Consider the following 25,188-nt stretch of genomic DNA (forward strand, 5'->3'; position numbering starts at 1 on the left):
TCCAGTTTTCTGTTTTTTTTGTTCCAGATTCCAGCATCTGCGGTCTCTTTTATTTTTGTCCTAATGTTCTTTGCTGTTGTGTTCTGGGCTGTTAATAAGGTGGGAGTTAATTGGCTGTATGGAAGTGACCTCAAGACATACCAGAGCACTTTACACTCAAAAGCAGGAACCATAGCAGCCAAATCCCACAGCAAGATCCCACAAAAAAATTTATTGCAAGAAATTTTCAGATAATCAGTTTTTTTTGTGGGAGCTGACTGGTTTATAGCACTTTTGGTATTTGGAAGTGAATATATAAAGTGTCATATAAATTCTTCTTTTGCTCTCTGCTTGGTGCTTTTCCAAAGCCACTTTTACTTTTTAGAAAAACCAGGACAGATCTTGCTGCCACCCTTTCTCCACCCACCTAAAATCAAAGCCCACGGTTTTCAGAGGTCCCAGGCTGATGGAAGTTTAGACAGCAAAAAGCTGGCCATTTTGAATTTGTGATGTCTGCCACTGGGATCCAGCCCAGTGAAGCATCCGTCCACATTAGAGTCTTAATGCAGCACAAAAGGCACGGAAGGAACGCAGCGGGTCAGGCACCATTTATGGAGGGAAATGGACAGTCGACGTTTTGGGTCGAGACCCTTCGTCTGGACTGGAAGAAAGGGGGAGATGGTCGGTACAGAACAGTGGAGGGAAGGGGTGGAGCAAAAGCTAGAAGGTGATAGGCGGATCCGGGTGAGAGGGGTGAGAGGCAGGTGAAGGCAGAAATGGTGTCAGAAGCTGGGAGGTGATAAGTGGAAGTGACAAAGGGCTGAAAATGATGGAATATGTTAGGAGAAGAAGGTGGAACATGTAATAATTGGAGGGAGGTGGGAAGGGCAATCGGTGGGAGGAGTATGTGGGTGATGGGCAGATGGAGAGGGAGGTGGGGTCTTGACGTCTGCTCGTCTTCCACTACCATGTGTGTTGCTCCAGTCTAAGCCCATTTTATTCTCCGCACATTTCCAAAACTCCCATCAGACTCTATCATCCATCTACACAGAGCATTACAGCACAGAAACAGGCCCTTCAGCCCATCTAGTCCATGCCAACCTGATCTTCTGCCTAGTCCCATCTACTTGCACCCAGACTATATCTTCCCAAATCCCTCCCATCCATGTACCTATCCAAAATGTTACAATTGAACCCACATCTACCACTTCCGCTGGCAGCTCGTTCCACACTCGCACCACCCTCTGAATGAAGAATTTCCCCTCAGATTCCCCTTAAATATCTTACCTTTCACCCTAAACCTATGTCCTCTAGTTCTAGTCTCACCCAATTTTAGGGGAAAAAGCCTGCATGCATTCACCCTATCTATACCCCTCATAATTTTGAATACCTCTATAAGATCTCCCCTCATTCTCCTGCGCTCCAGGGAATAAAGTCCGAACCTAATCAACCTTTCCCTGCAACTCAGGTGCTCAAGTCCTAGAAAAATCCTTGTAAATTTTCTCTGCACTCTTTCAAGCTTATTGATATCTCTCCTGTAGGTAGGTGACCAAAACTGCACATAGTTTCTAAATTCGGCCTCACCAATGTCTTGTACAACTTCAACATAACATCCAACTCCTGTACTCAATACCCTGATTTATGAAGGCCAAAGTGCCAAAAGCTCTTTTTACCACCCTATCTACCTGTGACGCCACTTTCAAGGAAGTATGGATCTGTATTCCCAAGTCCCTTTGTTCTACCACACGCCTCAGTGCCCTACCATTCACTGTGTAAGTCCTACCCTGGTTTGTCCTCTCAAAGTGCATCACCTCACACTTGTCTGCATTAAATTCCATCTACTGTTTTTCAGCCCATTTACTTGGCTGGTCAAGATCACGCTGCAAACTTTAATAGCCTTCCTCGCTGTCCACTACGCCCCCAATCTTGGTGTCATCCGCAAATTTGCTGATCTAGTTCACCACATTATCATCTAAATCATTAATATAGATGATAAACAGCAACGGACCCAAAGTGTTCCCCTACACACACTTCTGTCACCTGCCCTGTCTCGTTCCCTAAGAGGAGATCCAGTATCGCGCTCCCTCTCTAGTTGGGACCTCTACATATTGATTAAGGAAACTTTTCCGAACACATTTGACAAACTCTATCCCATCCAATCCCTTTACAGTATAGGAGTCCCAGTCAATATGTGAAAAGTTAAAATCACCTACTATCACAACCTTATTTTTCTTGCAACTGTCTGCTATCTCTCTACAAATTTGTTCCTCTAAATCCCGCTGACTATTGGAGGTCTATAATATATTCCCATTAACGTGGTCATCCCTTTCTTATTCCTCAGTTCCACCCATATTGCCTCAGTAGACGAGCCCTCCAGTATGACCTCTCTGAGCACTGCTGTGACATTTACCCCGATGAGTAATGCCACCCCTCCCCCTTTAATACCTCCCTCTCTATCATGTAAATTACATCAGAACCCCTGAACATTGAGCTGCCAGTCCTGACCCTCCTGCAATCAAGTCTCACCAACTGCTACAACATCATAGTTCCACATGCTGATCTATGCTCTAAGTTCATCTGCCTTACCTACAATACCCCTCGCATTGAAATAGACACATCTCAGAACATTAGTCCCACCGTGCTCATTAAGCAGTCTATTTCTGTCTCTGCTTGTAGGCTTAACATCTACTTACCCCACAGCCCCTCCACTTGCTTCCCTGCCACTCTGGTTCCCACCCCCCTGCAACTCTGGTTTAAACCACCCCCCCACACCCCCCCCCCCCCCCCCCGAGCAGCACTAGCAAACCTTCCCACGAGGATATTGGTCCCCCTTCAATTCAGGTACAAACTGCCCCTTTGTACAGGTTCCACCTGCCCTGGAAGAGAGCCCAATGAATCAAAAATCTGAAGCCCTCCCTGCTGCACCATCTCCTCAGCTGCGTGTTAAGCTGCACTATCTTCCTATTTCCTGTCTCACGAGCTTGTGGTACGGAGCTAATTAACTTACCAGCCTACCTTTCCTACTCACTTATGCAGTTATTTTTGTTTCTCGATCTCCATAGCCTTTGCCTGCCTCAGGATTTTGAAATTTTAATAGCGGGCTCCTGATTGGCTCTGAATCCTGAGAAAGCTGTCGCCATAGTGATCGCTTGCAAGAGAAGTTTATGAAAAGAGGAAGGTGCTACAACAGACTGGCCAGAGCTCACAGCACCCCAGGGAGGAGATGGGCTGTTTGCCATCTCCTGTGTGATGATTGAAAAAGGGTTGATGTTTCTGAATTCCTGACTCTATTTGTGAAGCTAGTGTTGGGAGCGTGTGTGTTGGATATATTTTTCAGAGCTCAGGGCAACCCTAAGAGATTTGCTCTTAAATAATTAAAAGGCTGGATAGTGTGCCCATCGACGCATAATCTGGTTTGACAGACCTGGTGGAGCAAGAGGTGAAGAGTAGCAATCGTCAGGGTGTTGGGCTGTTCCTCTTGTCTCGGAGAATAGGAAGCCTCTGCAATAAGATGCCAGTTGGTCTGATGCGCGTTGACTCTGCACCTTCAGGGGCAGCACAGTGGTGTAGTGAGGAGAGCTGCAAGCCTTGCAGCTCTGGTGACCAGGGTGTCCAGATGAAGGGTCTCGACCCGTAACGTCGACTGTCCACTTCCCTCCACAGATGCTGCCTGACCAGCTGAGTTCCTCCAATGTCTTGTGTGTTGCTCCAGATTCCAGATTCTGCAGTTTTTTGTGTCTCCTCTCTGTAACTGTGTGGGTTTCCCCTGAGTGCGCCGGTTTCCTCCCACATCCCAAAGATGTGTAGGTTGGTAAGTTAATTGGCCCCTGCAAGTTGCCCTTCATGTGTAGATGAGTGATAGAATCTGGGGGGGAGTTATGGGAGTGTGGGGAGTATAAAATGGGGTTAGTGAAATTGAGTGCTTGATGGTTAGCATGGACCCAGCAGGCCAATTTCCATGCTGTACAACGTTCTGATTCTACAACTTCAGAAACGAGCTGGACTAAGTCCTGAATGGGGCAAGATCATCTTATGTTGATGGTATATGTCTTCATAGATACCACTTGGCCTTTTGATGATTTGATCCGCAAGAGGAAAAATTCATAGGATAGTTTTTCTTTCATGGCCCAGTTGGTTTTCTGTCCTTTGGCCTCTCCCAGGATAATCCATGACTGGGGAAGTCGGGACAGTGCAGAGGAGCCTCTATCAGGTAACTCTTTAGCTTTCTCTACTCCAGACCTGCATGTGGTAAGTAGATGTCCACCATGTTGTGTGCATGATGAAATGAGTTACTTTAACTGCCGCATTCCCTATATCAATGAGAGAGCAGATATAACACCCAGGATTAGTAAAAATGATGGATTGATGAGCAGCTTTGTGGATGGTTATACTTAAATTTGACTTGATCAATATGGGATCAGGGTCTAGACAATAAGAAGTGCAGTCAAAAAGTAGTTACTCCTTCCGATAGAAGTAATTTGAACTTGTTCTAAAAATGGCAATTGATACTGGGCCAATTGTTAACTTTAAATTTCAGATCAATAGACTTTTTGTTAAGTCAGGGTATCAAGGGATATGGGGCAAAAGTGCTCATCAAATAACAGGTCAGTCCTGGGGGATTAAATGATCTCCCGTTTTAGCTAGTAATGGGCAGCATAAAGACTTTTAACATCTTCGATAAGCAATAGTGTGGAAAGCACGTAAAACCGTTAAAGTGCAAATGGATTCTGGTGACAGATTCAGTCAGTCACACAAATTAATGCTGAGAGTTCTGTGCAAGCAGCTGATAATATGATTGGAATCCCAACATGGGCTCAGATATACGATTCGCAGAGTCCAATCTCCACACCCGAAGATTTCAATCCTACTTTTCACTCATCAGTCTGCAGTCTGTGTTCTGCTCAGTGACAGGTCCATCGTCCAAATCTTGTTCTCCTACTGGACTTGGAATGGTTAATTGACCAGTTTCCATGGTCACATGGTCCTCCTTGGACAATACTCTCATGATTACTTTATGTGACTGACTGAACCTGTCACCAGAACCTGTTTGCACTTTGAGTCCTAGAGCAATACAGCATGGAAACAGGCCCTTCAGCCCACCGAATCCATGTCAACCTATCACCTACCCATTTTACACTAATCCTATCCTAACTCATTTTACCCTCCGCACGTTTCCAGCAACTTCCCCCCAGATTCTGCCACTCACCTACGCACTCGGGACAATTTACAGCGGCCAATTAACCTGCCAACCTGCACATTTTTGGGGCGAGGGAGGATACCCAGTGCACGGAGGAAACCCACACGGTCACCGAGAGAATGTGCAAAATAAAACTGAACCATAGGGGACACTGTATCCAGAAGAATACATGTAAAGAAACCCAGTTGTCATAGAGCTTGGAATCAGGTCCTTCAGCCCACCATGTCTGGGCTGGTCTTCAAGTATCCTTCTATACCTAGAGATACAAGAGAGACTGCAGATGCTGGAAATCTGGAGCAACACACAAAGTTCTTCCAGGACCTTTGTGCATTGCTCTTTCTATACTTATCTCATTTTCTAGCACTCTGCCCAATGACCTTCTCTGCCAAGGCATTTCAAGTGCTCATCTAAATACTTCCTAAGTGCAGTGGGAGTACCTGCCTCACTATCCTCTCAGATAGTGCGTTCCAGATTTCAGCCACCTCTGGGTGAAAAAATTCTTCCTCAAATCCCGTCTAAATCTCCTACCCTTTAAACCATTAAATGTCTGGTTACAGATATTTGTGCTGAGGAGAGAGGTTCCTCACTATCTATTATGACCCTCAGAATTTTGTACACCTCGATCCCCCTCGGCCTATCCAGTCTCTCCTCAGCCAACTTACCATCTCATTTAAATTTTATATATTTTCTATACTCTTTACATTGTCGCAAAGCCTTTTAGCCCCACAGACCCGTCCTGTTAAGGTGGGTGGAGAAATGGCAAATGGAGTTTAATCTGGACAAATATGAGGTGACACACTTTGAGAGGTCAAATGCAGCAGGAAAGTGTGCAGTTAATACAGGTCCCATAGGAGCACCGCTGTAAGATTTTAAGATTTAAGATATCTATTAGTCACATGTACATCGAAACACACGGCGAAATGCGTCTTTTTGCGTAGTGTTCTGGGGGCAGCCCGCGGGTGTCGCCACGCTTCCGGCGCCAACATAGCATGTACAGAGGGATCTTGGGGTGCAAGTCCATAGCTCCCTGAAAGTGGCAACACAGATAGGGTGGTCAAGAAGGCGTATGGCATGCTTGCCTTCATCGGTCGGGGTGTTGAGCATAAAAGTCGGGAAGTCACCTTGCAGCTGTGTAAAACTTTGGTCGGGCCTCATTTGGAGCATTGTGTGCAGTTCTGGTTGCCCCATTCCAGGAAGGATGCGGAGGCTTTGGAGAAGGTGCAAAAGAGGTTCACCAGGATGTCGCCTGGATTGAAGAGTATTAGTTATAAGGAGAGGTTGGACAAACTTGGATCGTTTTCTCTGGAGCATCGGAGGCTGAGGGGAGACCTGAGAGGTGTATAAAATTACAAAAGGCATAGATTGGCGCGATAGAGTCTTTTTCCCAAGCTGGAAATGTCAAATATTAGAGGGCATAGGTTTAAGGTGAGAGGGGAAAAGTTTAAAGGAGATTTGCAGGGCAAGTTTTTTTTACACAGAGAGTGTTGGGTGCTTGGGATGTGCTGCCATGGGTGGTGGTGGCAGCAGATACAATGGCAGCATTTAAGAGGCATTTAGACAGGCAGGGAATAGAGGGATATGGGCCATGTGTAGGCAGATGGAATTAGTTTAGATGGGCATCACAGTTGACACAGAGACCGTGGGCTGAAGGGCCTGTTCCTGTGCTGTACCGTTCTGTGTTCTATGTTCTAATCAATGAGATCATGGTTGAGGTGTGACCTAACTCTGTATCCTTTGCCGCACATCACTTAGAGTCATAGAGCAATACAGCACAGATACAGGCCCTTCGGCCCAACCAGTCCCTGTCTATCACGGTGCCCACCCAGCTAGTCTCAATTTCCTGCGTTCGGCCCATATCCCTCCAAGCCCTGCCCCTCCATGTACCTATCCAAGTGCTTCTTAAATGACACTGTTTTACCTGCCTCGACCACTTCCTCTGGCAGCTCGTTCCATATACTCACCACCTTCTGTGTGAAAAATTTGCCCCTCAGGTCCCTTTTAAATCTTTCCCCTCTCACCCTAAACCTATGCCCCCGAGTTTTGGACTCCCCTACCCTGGGGAAAAGATTGTTACCATCCACCTTGGTATCCTGGGTTAACAAAAAGTCCACCAGTCTTAGATTTACATCTAACAATTGGCCCAGTGTCAATTGTCATTGGTAGAAGAGGGTTCCAAACTTCATCTGCCCTTGGTGTGTGGAGGCCTTCACTCCCGAGAAGTCTGGCTCTAATTTTGACCAGACTTCCTATTCTAGATTCTGAACCAAAGCAAGGAAGTTAAATGTAAACACAGCCATTCTGTTTGATAACTGTCGGTGTAACTCCTGTTAGCTTGTTAACAAGGGGAACCTGCCAGTGTGATATAACTCGTCTCATCATGCACAAAAATTCAAAGCATCTTATCACGTGCTGATCTAGAATTGAAGAGGCTTAAAGAGAATCTCAACCACACCTTCCTCCATCCCAGTTCTCTTAGTCGTGGAACCACCTACAAAACGCAAAATGTCAGAAAGATAACAAAGCCACTAAAGAGAAAATTATCCTGGAAATTTCCCCTCTTGTTCTCTCAACTTGCACCACCCTTGATCGCTCTTCTGTTGAATGCTGAGGGATGGGAAGATGATGGGCAGTGCATTTAAGGTTAGTAATCATGTCCCATTACGTCTCCATGTGTAGAGATAGTGACTGCATTTTTCTCATGAGTTAAATGTTCATTACTTTGACGCCTGTTCCAGTTGACAAAGGTCTGTATAACTGCACTTACCTGACAGGCAGAGTACCTGATAGAAGGGAAGGACAGTCATTTAGGAATAATTCTGAAGTTACAGGTTGGTTTAGATATTTATATCACAGCAGTATAGCGTAGAGTTTTGGTTGCTTTTATTTAAGAGAGGAAATACCAGCATAGGAGGCGTTCCAAAATAGGTTCACTTGGCTAATTCCCAGGATGAGAGGGTTGTCCTGTCGTGAATGGACTTGTATTCTCCGGAGTTTAGATAAATGAGGAGTGATCTTATTGAAACATTTAAGATCCTAACTGAACGTGACAGAGTAGATGTTGAGATATTTCCACTGGTGAGGGGGTCTCAAACAAGGGGGCAGTCACATGATAAAGAAGTGGTTACTTAAAACTGAGCCATGCAGGAATTCTTTTCTTGGAGATGTGGTGAACCTCTGGAATTCTCTACCCTAGGGGGTGTGTTGGTGAGATGACTAGAGGTCCTTAAAGAGGAGGAAAATAAATTTTCGAAAGACTGAGGAATTAAGGGCTATGGGAGCGTGGCACAGAAGAGGGACTGAGGTCTGGGGCAGATCAGCCTGAGGGACTGGATGACCTACACCTGCTCCTGTTTTCTTGTGTGTGTCACTTGAAGTAGATGCAAACTTTCATGAAAAAATAGGTGTTAAAATGTTGTCAGCAAAGCAAAGGGATTGGCTGCAAAGAATTGGCAACACGTCTATGACGTGACTCTAAACCTGTCCCCTCCAATGTTCGGCCCTGGGACTGTTTGACCTTTAACCAGTGATTTCCAATGTAGAACCTGGAGGTCACTGATCCGGGAACACTGCCATCCAGTGTGTGACCCTTTTGTGTCTGTTATGAGTTCTAGTTCCACTCCAGAGATCTGAGCGCAGAAAATTTCGGTTGGTGTTTTGGGCCAGTATTGTTGAACTGCTATAACATTGAAAGTGAGCTTTTATTTTTAATGAGATGTTAAACCAAATCCCTTGTCTATTCTATCAAATGGAGTATGGTGACATTTACAAGGGGAGCAGGACGGTTTCCCCCCATTGTCCTGGCCAGCAGCTCTGCTGTAGTTGACATCACCAAAACAGGTGATCTATCACATCGCTGTTTGTTGCAGCTTGCTCTGTCCAAATCGACTGCTACATTTCCTGCATCACGACTGTGACTGCAATTCAAAGTTGCATTGGCTGTAATGCATTTGGGAGTGCTGAGGGAGTATCAGGTGTTTTTTAAACGCATGTCTTTCACTCTTTGTTCATTTTGCACAAGGATGGCAGTTAACTTGCTAGGCAAGTAGCCAGAGTTCTGGGTCACTGAGTCAGACACATGAGTTCAAATCCCATTACTGCAGCTGGGGATTTCAAAGACAACCAACTAACTAATCTGGGCAACAGTAACCACGAAGCAATGTGTTGCCAATGTGTGCCCACCAGTACTGCCGTATCTGGTCTGGCCTATATGTAACTCCAGGCCCTCAAACATGATTGGCTCCTGACTGACTCCTGGGGCAATTTAGGATGGAAAATAAATTCTGGCATTGCCAGCAACGTTCACATCCTGGGAACAAATGAACAATCCTCCTTGCTTTACCCTATCTCTCACCCAAATTGGGTTATGCACAAACTTACAAATTCTGAGCAGGATTGGGGTACTCTGCTCTACCACTTACTAATGTCATTTCTGATTTGGTTGCAACCTCAGCCCTGCATGCCTATCTAGTCCTGGTTATCTTTCACGTCTGCTCTTCTCCACGGATGCTGCCTGGAATCAGAATCAGATTTATTATCGCTGATTTTAATGACATGAACTTTGTTGTTTTGCGGCAGCAGCACAGTGCAAAGACATAAAGTTATAAGACCACTTTTCTTTTTGTGTATTAATGAAGTGGGCTTGTGTGTGCAGGGCATAATAGGACAGTCGAAAACTAGAGGGCACAAGTTTAAGGTGAGAGTAGAAAGATTTAAAGGGGATCTGAGGGAGCAAATTTTTCCACACAGAGGGTGGAGGGTGTATGGAATGAGCTGCCAGAGGAAGTGGTAGAGGCGGGTACAATTGCAATGTTTAAAAGACGTTTCGACAGACACATAGATAGAGGAGGTTTATAGGGAAATGGGCCAAATGCAAGCAAATGTGACTAGCTTAGATAGGCATCTTGGTCAGCATGGGTGAGTTGGGCTGAAGGGCCTGTTTCCGTGCTATATAACTCTGTGACTCTATAATGTCGAAATTTGTGGATGACATGAGACTTGGTAGCACAGTGGACCTTGGAGAAGAAAGTAATGGGCTTCAAAGACACGAAGGCACATAGACAGGCTGGTGGATGGGACAGATACTGGTGATGAGACTTAATGCAGCAAAATGCTGTGTTAGGTGTCAGTTGGAAGAATGAGCAGAGGCAATACAGACCAGAGGGCACAATTCTAAATGGGATCCAGAGATATATGTGCATAAGGCGTTGAATGTGGCAGGGCAGATTGAGGATGTAACTAGAATGCAAAGATGACACTATCCTGGATTTTGTAAGCAGGGCCATAGAGTAGAAAAGCAAGGTCGTCTTGATGAAGACACAAGAGACTGCAGATGCTACAATCTGGAGCAACAAACAAACTGCTGGAGAAACTCAGCGGGTCAGGCAGCATCTGTGGAGGGAAATGGATAGTTGACGTTTCAGGTCGAGACCCTTCGTCTGGACTCGAGTCTTGATGAACCTTTACAAAATGTTGTGTCACACTTTAGGAAAGATATCAACGCTTTGGCGAGGATGCACAGGAGATTTATTGGACTAATTCCAGTGATGAAGGGACTTAGCGAAATAGACAGAAGGGAGAAGCCGGGGTTATTCTCCGTGGAACAGAGGAGGTTGGGGGGCATCTGTTAGTGGTATTTAAAAATCATGAAGTTACAGAGAAGGTAGATAAATCGAACTGTTCCCATTGACAGAGGGGTCAAGAACAAGAAGATGAAGAAAGCTGATTGGCAAAAGAACCAAAAGTGACGAGAGAGAACTTTGCTTGACCAGTAGTCAGGGTAAGGAATGCACTGTTAGGGGTAGTGGTGACAGCAAATTCAATTATAGTATTGATGAGTTAGATTGGTATCTGAGAAGAAAGGGCTCTGGGGAGAGGGTAGGAGAGTGGGACTACTTGGTTCCTCCAGCATAGACTCACTGGGCTGAGTGAACTCCTTTCAAGCATCAACCTTCCTATGATTGAGATTCCTGATGCAGTCTGCAACACAGAATCCCTTTTAGACTTCAAAAGGAAACTAATCCCCATTGAATCTGGCACTTGCTTGCTGAACTAATAGGACTATTTACCTAAATTAGCAAGGCACTGTTGCGGGTGAAGTGAGGGCGTTATATTAGGAGACATAATTTTCTTCATTACTGATGGGCGTCAAATACATTGCTAAATCTACATGGTTATGATGTTCCCTTTCCAGTTGAGGACGTTTGAAGGGAGCAGTAAACCATGGAAAATGAAATATCTCCATTGAATAATTTAGTTCTGTTTCATGTTCTGAATTTTGTATTTAGTCCTGTATTGGTTAGACAGGTAGAATTTGGCTCCCAATGAAATGTTTACATGATCTATTAGTTTTGTCCATCTCCAGAGGAAGTGGTTGAGGTGGGTACAAATACAATTTGGACAGGTACGTGAGGAGGAAGGGTTTAGAGGGATATGAACCAAACGCAGATTGGCTCAGGAAGACTCAATGTTGAATCCTGATGCAGGGTTTCAACATGAAATGTCGAGAATTCCTTTCCTCCGCACAGATGCTGCTCAATCTGCTGAGTTCTTCCAGCAAATGTACGGTGGAGAGCATTCTGATACAGATGTACGGTGGAGAGCATTCTGACTGGTTGTATCACAGCCTGGTATAGAGGCTCCAATGTGCAGGATCGAAAGAGCCTGCAGACTACCTTGTTATTCCACTTTTGCACTATTTATTTATTTTTGTAACTTACAGTAATTTTTATGTCTTGATGTCTTGCACTGTACTGCTGCTGCAAAACAACAAATTTCACGACATACGTCAATAAACCTGATTCTGTAGCTCAGGAAGACACTGTGGTTGGTATGGACAAGTTGGGCTGAAGATCTTGTTTCCATGCTATATGACTCCAATATTTACCAAGCGTAGTGGTCTCTGTCAGTATGGCAGAGGGAGTACAGACCAACATCAGGAATAACTAATTTTCCCCAAATTTTCTTTCATGCCACCCTGGGTGTCTGCCATTTCAATATCATTCCTACTCCTGCCTATTGAGGTAACCTCAGTATGTGCTGAGTTGCCCTTGCTCTTACAAGCTGCAGTCAGACAGATCAGCAGCATGTTAACTCGTGGTGGGGCACCTGCGTTTGAGTTGGCTTGAACATGCCTTTCTGTTGAACTGACATGTTGACTGCGTCAGCAAGTGAGGAGGAATAACACCTGGAGTTATTAAAAATTATGGATATGTTTAACCCTTAAAACTCTGTGACTTTGGAGGTGGCTCCATTACTGAACACACTTGGCACCCGGTAAAACTGCTTTTTCTTGGTGTTCAGTGAGTAATTAAGATACAATTACCTCAAATAATTAATACATCCATCAAAATAATTCACATTAATTGGGACAAAGTATAATGGAGACCCAACCTACTTTTTAAGTGACTATTTGTAATAGATAATCTTTAAATTTAGATGCAATTTATTGATTTTCTGCTTGATAGTTTTCTGATGCCTCTTGTTTGATGCACAGAACAGAACATTTAGGTTTGCTGCTTTTCATTATTGACTTTAGGAATAATTGGAGCCTAATGTTCACTCCTCTTCTCCTCCCATTTCCCATTTTCTGATTTATTTATTTGTTTGTTCCCGGGATGTAGATGTCGCTGACAATGCCTGCATTTATTTTTCATCCCTAATGGCCCTTGGGTAACTGAGCAGGCAGTGGAGAGTAAATCGCATTGGTGAGTCTGGAGTCACTGACTGGGTGGGGATGGCAGGTGACCTTCCCTGAAGGACATGAGAGAACCAGAGCATTTTGCACAACAGTCCTTTGGTTTATGTCACCTGATGTCACCTTGCATTTTATTTCAAGATCTAGGTTAAGTTCTGCAGTTGCTGTGGAGGAATTTGCCCTCAGTTCCTTCTACTACAGGCACAACATGGTAATGCCTTTATTTTGTGCAGCTCTCCATCTATCTAAGTGAGACTAAAGTCTGTTCCTTTGAACCTTGACACATTGCAGATGCTTCTTTAATATACCTCTGCATATGGGATTGGAATTGGTTTGGAATTGGAATTGAAATTGGTTTATTATTGTCGCATGTACCGAGATACAGTGGAAAAACTTAGTTTTGCATGCCACCCATACAGATTATTTCTTCACATCAGTACATTGAGGCAGTACAAAGCAAAAGCAATAACAGAGTGCAGAATATAGTGTTACAGTTACAGAGAAAGTCCAGTGCGGGTAGACAAATAAGGTGCAAGGGTCATGACGAGGTAGATTGTGAGTCAAGAGTTCATCATTAAGTACAAGAGGTCCATTCAATATTCTTATAACAGCGGGATAGAAGCTGTCCTTGAGCCTGGTGGTGCGTGTTTTCAAGCTTTTGTATGTTTTGCCCAATGGAAGTGGGGAGAAGAGAGAATGACTGGGGTGGGAGGGTCCTTGATTATGCTGGCTACTTTTCCGAGGCAGTTAAAAGTTCATGGAGAGGAGACACAAGAGACTGCAGTTGCTGGAATCTGAAGCAACACACCAAATGTTGGAGGAACTCAACGGGTCAGGCAGCATCTATGGAGGGAAATGGACAGTCACCATTTAGGGTCGAGACCCTTTCAGTCCAGATGAAGGTTCTCAACCTGAGATGGTGACTGTCCATTTCCCTCCATAGATGCTGCCTGATCTGCTGAGTTCCTCTAGCATTCGGTGTGTTGCTCCATGGAGGGGAGGCTGGTTTTCATGATGGACTGGGCTGTGTCCACAACTCTGCAATTTCTTGCGGTCTTGGGCAGAACAGTTGCCGTGCCAAGCTGTGATGCATCCAGACAGGATCCTTTCTGTGGTGCATCTGTAAAAAAATTGGCTGCACTTTGTGTGGTTCTTCCCAGATTGGGTTCTGTTCCAGTCCTTGCAGTTGAGGTACGGAGGCAGAGTCACTACTGTTTCGTGGAAGTGACCAAGGGATAAGTTTCTGGTCCAGTGGGTTTTGTGCAGTTAGCAGTGGGCTTTCCGAAGCTTTCCAATCAGGTCCAGGCCAAGTATCTAAAAGAAGGGAGAAGGAGCACAAGCAGTAGTGTCCATGGCTCCAAGTTTAATGTATCTTGTGTTGCAATGGTACTATTACATCAGGATGTGTGGGGAAGAATAGGAGGCCATTCAGCCCCTCAACCCTGTCTGTCATCGAGTTGCTTCGGCCCACTGAGTCCATGCTGACCACCAACCACCCACACTGAGACGACTTTGATCCCGTTTTTTATTCTCGCAACATTCTTACCAACTCCCTCCCCAGATTCTCAAAAATTTACATCAGCCAATTAACCAACCCACATGTTTTTGGGATGTGGGAGGAGACAGGAGCACCCAGAGGAAACCCCCGCAGTCACAGCAACAACATGCAAATTCCACTCAGACAGCACCTGAGGTCAGGGCTGAACCCTTGTCTCTGTCACTGCAAGACAAGAGCTTGACCAGCTCATCACCGTGACCACCTTAGTGAGGTCCTGTATGATCTGTGAGCAGAAACCCATCTTTCCCCTGTGATTTGTTTTGTAACCAAAGCTATGAATCAAAGTCAAAATCAAAGTCAAGTTTATTGTCATCTGCACAGTACGTGTGTGCACAGGTGCAATGAAAAACTTGCAGTAGCATCACAGGCACAGAGCATCATATAAGCGACAATCACAAGAAAAACATAAGTTAAACATAAATTATACCCAATTTTTACAAGAAAGAACCCAATTATAACAAAAAAAAGTCTGTTTTAGTGCAAAGTGATCAAAGTGCTAAACTGTAGTGATTGGGGTTGTGCCGGTTGGTTCAAGAACCGAATGGTTGAAGGGAAGTAGCTGTTCTTGAACCTGGTGGTGTGGGACTTCAGGCTTATGTACCTCCTGCCTGATGGTAGCTGCGAGAAGATGGCATGGCTTCGATGGTGGGGTTCGTTGATGATAAATTTTGCCTTCTTGAGGCGGCACCTCCTGTAGACATTACTGATGCTGGGGAGGGATGTGCCTGTGATGTATTGGGCAGCTTCATGTGGTTTCATAGTTCAGATGATAAAATGATGGAACATTACCATTTGTGGAAGGCTGGTGCAGTGGTTGCCAGTTCCTTGATACTGATGAATGCTCCAAGGCTTGGGGAGAAGGATGGTCACACTTTGGTCATTGACATTTCTGGGCTTTGGTGGCATTGACTGGAATGTGACAGGTGTAGCCAGCAGCCGTTTACCCCTTAGATCTGAGTTGCTTAAAGTTATTGGCTGCACTGAGACACATGACTGCAAGGGCCACTTAAGTTTTGCTCCTTGCTTCCCCAAGCCCTCTGGAAACATCCCTGGTCTCCTTTCATCTCTAAACCAGACCAAACACACTCTGACAGCACTGACCTGGACACTGCCACTTGGCCACAGTGGGTGAATCCAGTCTCATTAATTAGGTCCTTCAGGGCTTTGCCTTGGGCTCCATCAATGAGCAGTTCTGCTGCTGTCCGAGTAATTAGCATCAACTGATTCCTTGGAGTGGGGGTGTTGCACTGGGGAAATGTCCTCTCAGCCTGCAAAGCACGAGGCATCAGAATTCAGAATCAGATTTATTATCACTGACTTATATGATGTAAACTTTGTTGTTTTGCAACAGCAGTACAGTGCAAAGACATACAATTAAAATAATCACTAAATAAATAGGTAGATAAATAAATAAGGAATAGCGAGATAGTGTTCATGGACCATTCAGAAATCTGATGCCAGAGGGGAAGAAGCTGTTCCTGAATCATTGAGTGTGGGTCTTCAGGCTCCTGTACCTCCTCCCCGATGGTAGTAACGAGAAGAGGGCATGTCCCGGGTGGTGAGGGTCCTTAGTGGTGGACGCCACCTTCTCGAGGCACCGCCTCTTGAAGATGTCCTCGATGGTGGGGAGGGTTGTGCCCGTGATGGAGCTGGCTGAGTCTACAAGCCTCTTGTGATCCTGTGCATTGGAGCCTCCATACAAGACGTATGGGTTAGGAAGTTGTGGGCATGCTATGTTGGCACCAGGTGTGTGGCGACACTTGCGGGCTGCCCCCAGAACACTCTGCGCAAAAGGTGCATTTCACTGTGTATTTTGATGTACGTGTGACTAATAAAGATATCTTATACCGGGGGTGTTGCAACCACTCAGAATGCTGTCCACTGTACATCTGTAGAAATTTATGCCGACCTGTCAAAGGCTTTCTGCACCTGGATGAACATTCCTAAAGTCTGCTCACTTGATCCATGAGACTTTGCAGATGCTTTTGAATGTACCTCTGTATCATTGCCTTGCTTCCGTTGAAGTGTACAGGCAGCCTCCTCTTTACTTTGGGAGTCACTCAGACCATGGCTCCTTTAACCTCCTGTACTGTGGCTCAGCCAAGTGTAAGGACAGAGGACTGAAGGAGATGGGGTGTGAGATATTCCCACCTTCTCCCATGATTGAGTGAGAGGCCAGGCATCCTGTTTGACCCCTGTTACTTTTTAAGGACCATGTGCTGGTTTACTTCCAATTTTGGTCATTTTTTTCTATGATGTGTAGAAACTTTGGTGAAGAAGGTAGAACCAAGTGACACGGATGCTCCTCACTGCCTGAGGGGGTTGGGAGTGTGTGGTCTATCTGGTGAACGATCTAGTCACAGTGGAGAAGTTCAGCACCTTATTCCACCCTCACAGTTTGGGTTTTGTGTGATGGAGACACAAGAGATTCTGCAGATGCTGGAATCTGGAGCTAAAAACAAGCTGTTGGAGGAACTCAGCAGGTCAGGCAGCATCTGTGGAGGGAAATGGACAGTCGACGTTTTAGGTCGAGACTCTTCCTGTGGACCGAAAGACAGAAGGGACATAGCCAGTATAAGGAGGTGAGGGGAAGGGGTGGAGCAAGAGCTGGCAAGCGACAGCAATGACTTTAGTCTCTCCGTTCTGCTCCTTGGAATACTGGGCAGGGTGGGTCTCAATTTGCCTCAGTGCCCGTGCTTTCTCCACAGCTGGACTCACCTTAATGGCTGTGGGGGATTGATTCACCTGGAGGTTTGTGCTGTGACACGTGACCACAAGGGAACGGAGGGCCAATTAAATTGATTCCCTCCTTCCTGAGCCCATGAATACATCTCCATTCAGCAGCCATAGTCAAGTCGGTGACTTGGCCTCATGTGACCGATCCTGAGGCCTCGCCTCACCCCCACACCCCTCCTCCTCCTCCTCTCGTCCCCCCAAATGGTCCTGTGGCTAGTTGTCAGCTCACCATTGGCAAAGGGCTTTCTAACTGTTGGTCAATGCCCTTGCTATCCGGAGATATTCAAATCTATTTGAAATGTATTTAAATAAATAATGAAGTACCTTTTTCAAAATAAAGGACCATAAACAAAGGAAAATTATTTAAAAAAACAATCTGAAGTGAAGAAAAATAATCACTTTTCTGCACCTAAGGTTTTCAGTAAAGATCGGCAATCCCATTGGAAGGTACACCAGCCACACTTAACTCGGGATGTTTCTATCTCCCAACTGGGCAGTATGACGGAGCAAAAGGTTATATGTGATATGGAACTGCTGGCTAAAGCTTAGTGCATTCTGGCTCATTATATTCTTGTGGAGCGCTTGTTCTTTCTATCTCCATAAAGTCCTGCAGCCCGACAACCCTCTGAGATCTCCTTTCATTCTCATTCTTTGCTTACACCTGACTGTAATGGTTCCACCGTTAATGGCTGTGCCTTCAAGTGCCGAGGTCAAAAGCCATGAAATTCCCTCCCACAAACTGCCTGCCTCCTACCTCTTTTCTGATTCTCCTTAAATCCTACTTTTATCAAGCTGCTATCTCTTTTTGTGGCCTTGAGTGAGGCATCCTTCAGTGCATATGAAAGTGTGCGAACAGTGACAAACTCCACAAACTTTAAACCTGCCTGTTTTTAAGGCAAAAAATAAAAGTTGGGACGTTATGTTGCAGTTGTACAAGGCTATGGTCAGGCCACATTTGGGGTACTGCATGCAGTTCTGGTCACTGCATTACAGGAAGGATGTGGAAGCTTTGGAGACATCATTAAACTGGAGAGAGTGCAGAGAAGGTTTACGAGGATGTTGCCAGAACTCGAGGGCCTGAGTTATAGGGAGAGGCTGAGCAGGCTAGGTCTTTATTCCTTGGAGCATAGGAGACTGAGGGGTGACCTAATAGAGATGTTTAACATCGTGAGGGGTATAGATGGGTAAATGCAAGCAGTCTTTTTCCCAGGGAAGGGGCACTAAAAGTTAGAAGGCACAGGTTTAAGGTGAGCGGTGAAAGATTTATAAAGGGACCTGAGGGGCAAATTCTTCACGCAGAGGGTGGTGTGAACATGGACTGAGCTGCCAGAGAAGGTGTTTGAGACAGGTACAATGACAACATATAAAAGGCACTTGGATAAGTGTGTGGATAGGAGGGGTTTAGAGGGGTACGGGCCAAACCCAGGCAAATGGGACTAGCTTGGTGGGCACCTTGTTGGAATGGATGAGATGGGCCAAAGGGCCAGTTTCTGTGCTGTGTATTACTCTGTGACTCTAAGACTCCCTAATCAGTGCTAATCATTTGCCTTAACCGATGCTGACAATCCTAAGCTGCCTTTCACCTGAATCTGATGCACTGACTGTTTTGGCTCCTGCTCACCACTGCTGGCAGGAAGGCATGATTGCAGCAAGCCCTGTGAAAGTAGGAAGCTTTTCGTTATAAGGTAGGACACAGGAATTTATCACTGGGACACTGGCAGATTAGGTAATGTATAGTTCAGAACAGAAGAAACTGAAGCAGGGGCAGACCATTAGGCTTCACCACTCAATATCATGGCTGATATTTTATTTCAGCGCCACTTGTTGCAATAGCCTCATGTTCCCTTGATTCCCTTCATATCTGATGGGCCAGTTGATCTCAGTCTTTAATTCTGAGGCTGTTGTGCAGAATTTCGGCTTCAGTTCAGAGTTGCACCATTTGCACATCAGCCAAAGCGGCTATTTTAACCCAAAAAACATCTGGTAAACGCAGAAGGAGTGCAACGAGTGACCAGGATGGGTCTGTTTCAGCTTGGTTGCAAACATAGATCTTGTCCTGTGCTTGTGCCACACCCACACGCTCCCTCTTGCTCAAGGTCTCTCCCGTCCTTGATCTCACACACATTCTCACTCTCCGTTTCTCACTCCCTCTCTGTCACTCTCTCTCTCTCTCTCTCTCTCACTCCCACAATCACTCTGTTTTCTGCACTGTTTTTTGCCCTTTCACTTTTCTTCCCTTGCCCTCCTCTCAATACTGTTGTGGAATTAGGGTAAGAGAGAGAGGTGACCCTGCCTGGAAAAAACATCAGCACACTATAAATGAAGAATGTCTTTCCTGGCCTTCAGAGTATCTTTGTGCTTGCAGCTCCTTGGAGAATAGGGTTTCAGTTCCTTTTGAGGTGGGGACTGATTTAATGCACATCATGGTAAAGGCCATTAGTGTCTCGAGTGTCAGTGTTACTGCTGAAGGACACCAAGGTTTGTTGGTACCTTTGCCGTCTTGCTCTGCTGATACGCTAATAAACTGATTTTAATGAATGCAGATGACTTGGTGTTATTTCAAATGGTTTGAAGAGAAGCTTGCTTCACATGGGTAGCAGAGCACGGTGGGGATTTACGCTTTTGTTTTAAAGCTGAAATGATCTGAAGTTGAATCATTTTCCATGGTTTTGCCTGCATCAGGGATGGGAACAGGATTAGACCCCTGGAGGCTTTTCTGCAACTTAACAAGATCCGTTTCTAGCAATATGCACAAAATGCTGGAGGAACTCAGCAGGTCAGGCAGCATCTATGGAGGGAAATAAACAGTCGAAATTTCAAGTCTAGACCCTTCACCTCTGTTCTGATGAAGGGTCTCGACCCGAAACGTCGACTGTTTATTTCCCTCCATAGGTGCTGCCTGACCTGCTGAGTTCCTCCTGCATTTTGTGTGTGTTGCTCCAGGTTCCAGCATCTGCAGAATCTCTTGTGTCAAGATCTGTTCCTACACTTCAGAGCCCACATCTCACCTGATCCCTGCCTCCCTCGATTCCTTTGTCTAAAAATCCAACAGTCACTTTCTTGAATAAACATACCAGCAGAACTGTAACCGAGTAGAGAATTACAAAGATTTACAATCCTCAGAATGAAGAGATACCTCCTGATTTCAACCCCAAATGGCCGGCTGCTCTTCAGGTGTTCATGCGGAGGAAGCAGTGTCCACCTGTCCCTCCCTCCCCGACTCTCTTTTAGCTCAACTCCAGTGAGTGTGTGTTCACCCTGCACGGTTTCACCTGATCAGGCAAATCTTTCTCTCTCTCTCTCTGGAATTAACAGACTTTATCCATTCAGGAAAGTGACTGCTAAGAGAACCCAGTTCGTTTTTTCCTTTATGTAGATGGTCAACTTAAGGAGCTAAGCAGCTCCGTATCTATGAATCTGATCAGAAGTCGCATGTGCATTTAAGGTCACTTCTTTCATGTCAGACACAGGCTCCTGAGGCAGTAATCTTCTTCACTTCAGGATCTTTGCATTCAAGTTTTGACTAATTGATCATTTTGAATTTAATGCTTCACTTTTAGTTACCACACCTTTTGACCAAGTCCCCATCCTTTTGAATCCTCTTCTTCATTTTCCTTTTATTTTTAAAGAATCAGAATCAGATTTATTATCCCTGACTTAGATTTTTGTGAGTCCCTTACAAAAAAAAAGTAGCAAAATTAACCAAAGTCAAATCTGGAAGAAAATCCAAAAAACTGTAGATGCTGGAAGAGCTTCGACCTGAACCGTTAACTGTTTCATTCCCCACAGATGCATTGTATTCTGCATTCTTAACACTATATTCTGCATTCTGTTTTTTTTTGTAATATCTCGATGTACTTATGTATGGAATGATCTGTCTGGATGGCACGCAAACAAAGCTTTTCACTGTATCTCGGTATATGTGACAATAATAAACCAATTACCAATTACCAGATGCTGCCTGACCTGTTTCTCCCTCTTTCTGTTTCTGAAACAGCGTGAGGTTGTTTTATCAAGCTTTTGACTGTCAGTCCAATTGTCTCCTCGTGGATTAGAGTCATAAAATCGTACAGCACTGCAGCCCACCATGTCCAAGGTGATCATTGTACTTATCCACACCAGCCCTGTTTACTTGCAGTTGATACGTAGCCTCCATCCCTTGGTGATTCAAGTGATTATCTAGATGCTTCTTAAATGTTGTGGGAGATTTAGGAGGATGCTGCCAGGACTCAAGGGCCTGAGTTAAAGGGAGAGGTTGGGCAGGCTAGGACTTTATTCCTCGAAACATACGAGACTGAGAAGTGACCTTATAGAGGTGTATAAAATAATGCGGCGCATAGATAAGGTGAACACACACAGTCTTTTTCCCAGGGTTTGGGGATCTAAAAAACTATAGGGCATAGGTTTAAGGTGAGAGGTGAAAGATTTAAAAGGGACCTGAGGGGAAGCTTCATCACGCAGAGGGTGGTCGGTATATGGAACAAGCTGCCAGAGGAAGTGCTTGAGGCAGGAACATTTAAAAAACATTTGGATAAGTGTGTGGATAGGAGAGGTTTGGAGGGATACGGGCCAAATGCGAGCAAGTGGAACTAGCTCAGGTGGGCACCATGGTCGGCATGGACCAGTTGGGCCGAAGGGCCTGTTTCTGTGCTGTATGACTCTGTGACTCTACCCACCTCCACCACCTCTTCAGCCAGCACGTTCCAGACTCCAACCACCCTCAGTGTATGATTAAAAAAAATTTCTCACAGATCCCCTCGAAACTTCAACCTTTCACCTTATACCTGTGATCTTTTGTATTGGACTCCCTCAACATGGGAAAAAGATTCTTGTCAGCTACCCCCTTCGCAATTTTGTATATTTCTATCAGTTCACCCCTCGGCCTCCTCTGCTCCAGAGAAAACAAATTAAACCTATCCAAAGTCTCCTTGTAATGGTAACGCTCCATCCCAGGCAACATCCTGGTGAGTCTCCTCTGCACCCTCTCCAGTGCAGTCACATCCGCTGTATAGTGTGGCGACCAGAACTGAACACAGTATTCCAAATGCAGTCTAACCAGTGTGTTATAAAGGTGTAACATGACGTTCTTGTATTCCATGCTTAGGGAGTTCCATTGCATTAAAGGTGCTTGGTTCAGGTCACTACAGGTGCTCCTGACCTGCTGTCCACTTCCAACATTTTCTCTTCATATATAGGTAACTGACACCATTTCATTGGGAGTGTTGTGACTCAGTGACCTCTCCAATGTGTTGGTGAGCAACAGATTGAGAAACACAGCAGGAATTGGGAATGGCGATATTACAAGGAAGCTTGGTGTCATGGTGACTTTGATCTCCATGGAGAAACAGTCTAGGCACGAGAGTGTGGCCAAGGGACTTCTCACAGAATGTCAGTGATGATGACCTTGGAGAACCTAAATATGCAAGTGCATTGTTTGTCAGAGAGATCCAGGCAAAGTGTGGTGTCTCTGAAGACTCGATGGGAGTAGGTTGTAGACAGGTGTGATGGCCTCCTGGCCTTGGGTCCCAGACCCACCCTGAATGTCCGGCGATGGCCCTAACAATTCCTCCTGTCATGGAGTGTGCCATTGCCTTCACCACTGAGACACTTGTGGAATGAGTATCATGGCAGGTAAATATTGGAGAAAACTGCACTGTCTCTGTGGACATTGGAAGTCTGCAGTCAGTTCTGAATTGGAATTGGTTTATTATTGTCACATGAAGAGCTTGTCTTGTATACTATCCATACAGATCAATTCATTACAACAGTGCATTGAGATAGTACAAGGTAAAACAATAACAGAATGCAGAATGAAGTGTTACAGTTGCAGAGAAAGTGCAGTGCAGGCAGACAATAAGGTGCAAGGCCATAACGAGGTAGATTGTGAGATCAAGATCCAATCTTATCGTACTAGGGAACCATTCAATAGTCTTATAATAGTGGGATAGAAGCTATCCTTGAGCTTGGTGGTACATGCTTTCTGGCCTTCGTATCTTTTGCCCGATGGGAGAAGGGAGAAGAGAGAATGTCGGGGTGGGTGGGGTTTTTGATTACAGAGTCCATGGAGAGGAGGCTGGTTTCCATGACGTGTCGAGCTGTGTCCACAACTCTCTGCAGTTTCTTGCAGTCATGGGCAGAGCAGTTGCCAGACCAAGCTGTGATGCATCCAGACAGGATGCTTTTATGGTGCATCGGTAAACATTAGTGAGGGCCAATGGGGACATGCCAAATTTCTTCATAGCCTCCTGAGGAAGTAGAGGCACTGGTGAGCTGCATGGTCAGCTCTCCCTCTGTCCCTTTAAGCACCAGGAAAGCAACAAACTCATGTGATGAGCTCCTTGCTTAAAGTGTGACTCTTCCACAGCAGTGGTGTGGAGGTTTGACCTCCTGTTTATGTTGGTGTGGGTTAAAGCAGGCACTGCATAAATTGTAATATCATGCAGTGCATGTCTGACCCCTGGAAGAATAGATGCACACGGATCGTGCCCTGTCCAGTTTAGTGCTTTGCCGTGCTTTCACTTGAGGTCAATATGATTGACTCCAGGGAAGGGGGAAATTGGATGGTGTGACCCTGTTTTTATTCTGGTACTACTCAATCCAATATCTCGGCTTCACTGCTTCAAGGGTGAGCGCTAGCCAGAGAAATCAATACAATCGCAAAAGAAATTTGAACATTAATAAAACTAACCTTAGTTTTGTTGCTTAGATGCCTTCTTCTAATAACTGTAATTCCTGAACAATGCAGCAGCAGGATTTGGAAGTAAAATGTTGGAGGAGAGTGCAATGTGTGTCCTCACTCCTTCAAGGAGTAGATAGAAAATGTGTCTGTTTTCGGGAATGCCTGAATGTGAATGATGTCTGGTAGTCGGTCTGTAAGAGGTTCTGCTTTTAAGGTAAATCAATAATGGGATCGTATGTACTGGATACTTTAACTATAGGATGACCATGTAATAGGAGCAGCTAAATGGAGCTTAAGATGGTTCTAAAAGCACCCTTGCCTATCGATTGCCTGACAAGAGTGAAGGGAGTGTGTGACAGAGGGATGTCAGATTAATAGCTTGTCTTATAATGGGCAGTGTAAAGTTTCTGCAGAGGGAGAAATTGCTCATCTGAATGTTACATTTCAGGCCACTGTGTTCTTCTGAAACAATATAAGAATGCAAAGGCGGGCCCTTCTTCTGATGCTTGAGATAGGTTGTGTGATCTCGCCCATCAAGAGGTGCCAAGGTTATTGTTTTATTGTGGTTGAATTAGGAAGGGTACATGTTGTAATTGGCATGGGAAGACGGGTGGATGTGTTCAGTAGGGGAAAGGGACGGAGCTTGGAACAATGGGATTTGGGGTATTGTCTGAACAAAGCCTCCAGGAGCGGATCCAACCAGTGTTGGTGCAGAGGACATTGCAGGTTGTCGAAGGTCACAGGACTAACAAGGTTCAGGGAGTTTGCCCATCCACTGTCCACACCATCCTTCCATTGCACCAATCAGGAATCAGTATCAGTAATAGAACATAGAACATTACAGCCCAGTACTGGCCCTTCGGCCCACAATGCTGTGCCGACATTTTATCCTGCTCTAAGATCTATCTAACCCTTCTCTCCCACATAGCCCTCCACATTTCTATCATTCAAGTGGCTACCTAAGAGTCTCTTAAATGTCCCTAATGTATCTGCCCCCACAACCTCTGCAGGCAGTGAGTTCCACGCACCCACCACTCTCTGTGTAAAAAACTTACCTCTGACATCCCCCTTATATCTTCCTCCAATCACCTTAAAATTATGCCCCCTCGTGTTAGCCATTTTCGCCCTGAGAAAAAGTCTCTGACTGGAGGTGTTCAAAATTCTGAATGATTTTCATAGAGTAAGGAGAAATTGCCTCCACTGTCAGTAGGATGGTAATCTACGGACCAACATTTAACATGATTAACAGAAGGTAGATGAGATTGCTTTATCATAAGAAATAGGAGCAGGACTGGGTCATGCTGCCCCTCAAGTTTGCTCCCTCATTCAGTGAGATCACGGCTTGA

At 45.2% G+C, this 25,188-nt stretch overlaps 1 protein-coding gene across 7 annotated transcripts in view; it reads left to right on the top strand.

Moving 5' to 3' along the window:
• The window catches only part of ndst2a (N-deacetylase/N-sulfotransferase (heparan glucosaminyl) 2a), a 432,751-nt gene that overhangs the window by 198,349 nt on the left and 209,214 nt on the right, over positions 1-25,188 (top strand). The window contains exon 1 of one of the 7 annotated variants that reach the window (XM_052041763.1): positions 7,660-7,816. The exons of the other annotated variants lie outside the window; for them this stretch is intronic. The gene's annotated coding sequence lies outside the window, so the exon portion shown is untranslated. Of the gene's footprint in view, positions 1-7,659; positions 7,817-25,188 lie in introns of those variants that run through there. 7 annotated transcript variants of the gene reach the window in all.

Source organism: Pristis pectinata, chromosome 30, assembly GCF_009764475.1.
Source record: "Pristis pectinata isolate sPriPec2 chromosome 30, sPriPec2.1.pri, whole genome shotgun sequence".
In the NCBI taxonomy this organism is placed as follows: Eukaryota; Metazoa; Chordata; class Chondrichthyes; order Rhinopristiformes; family Pristidae; genus Pristis; species Pristis pectinata.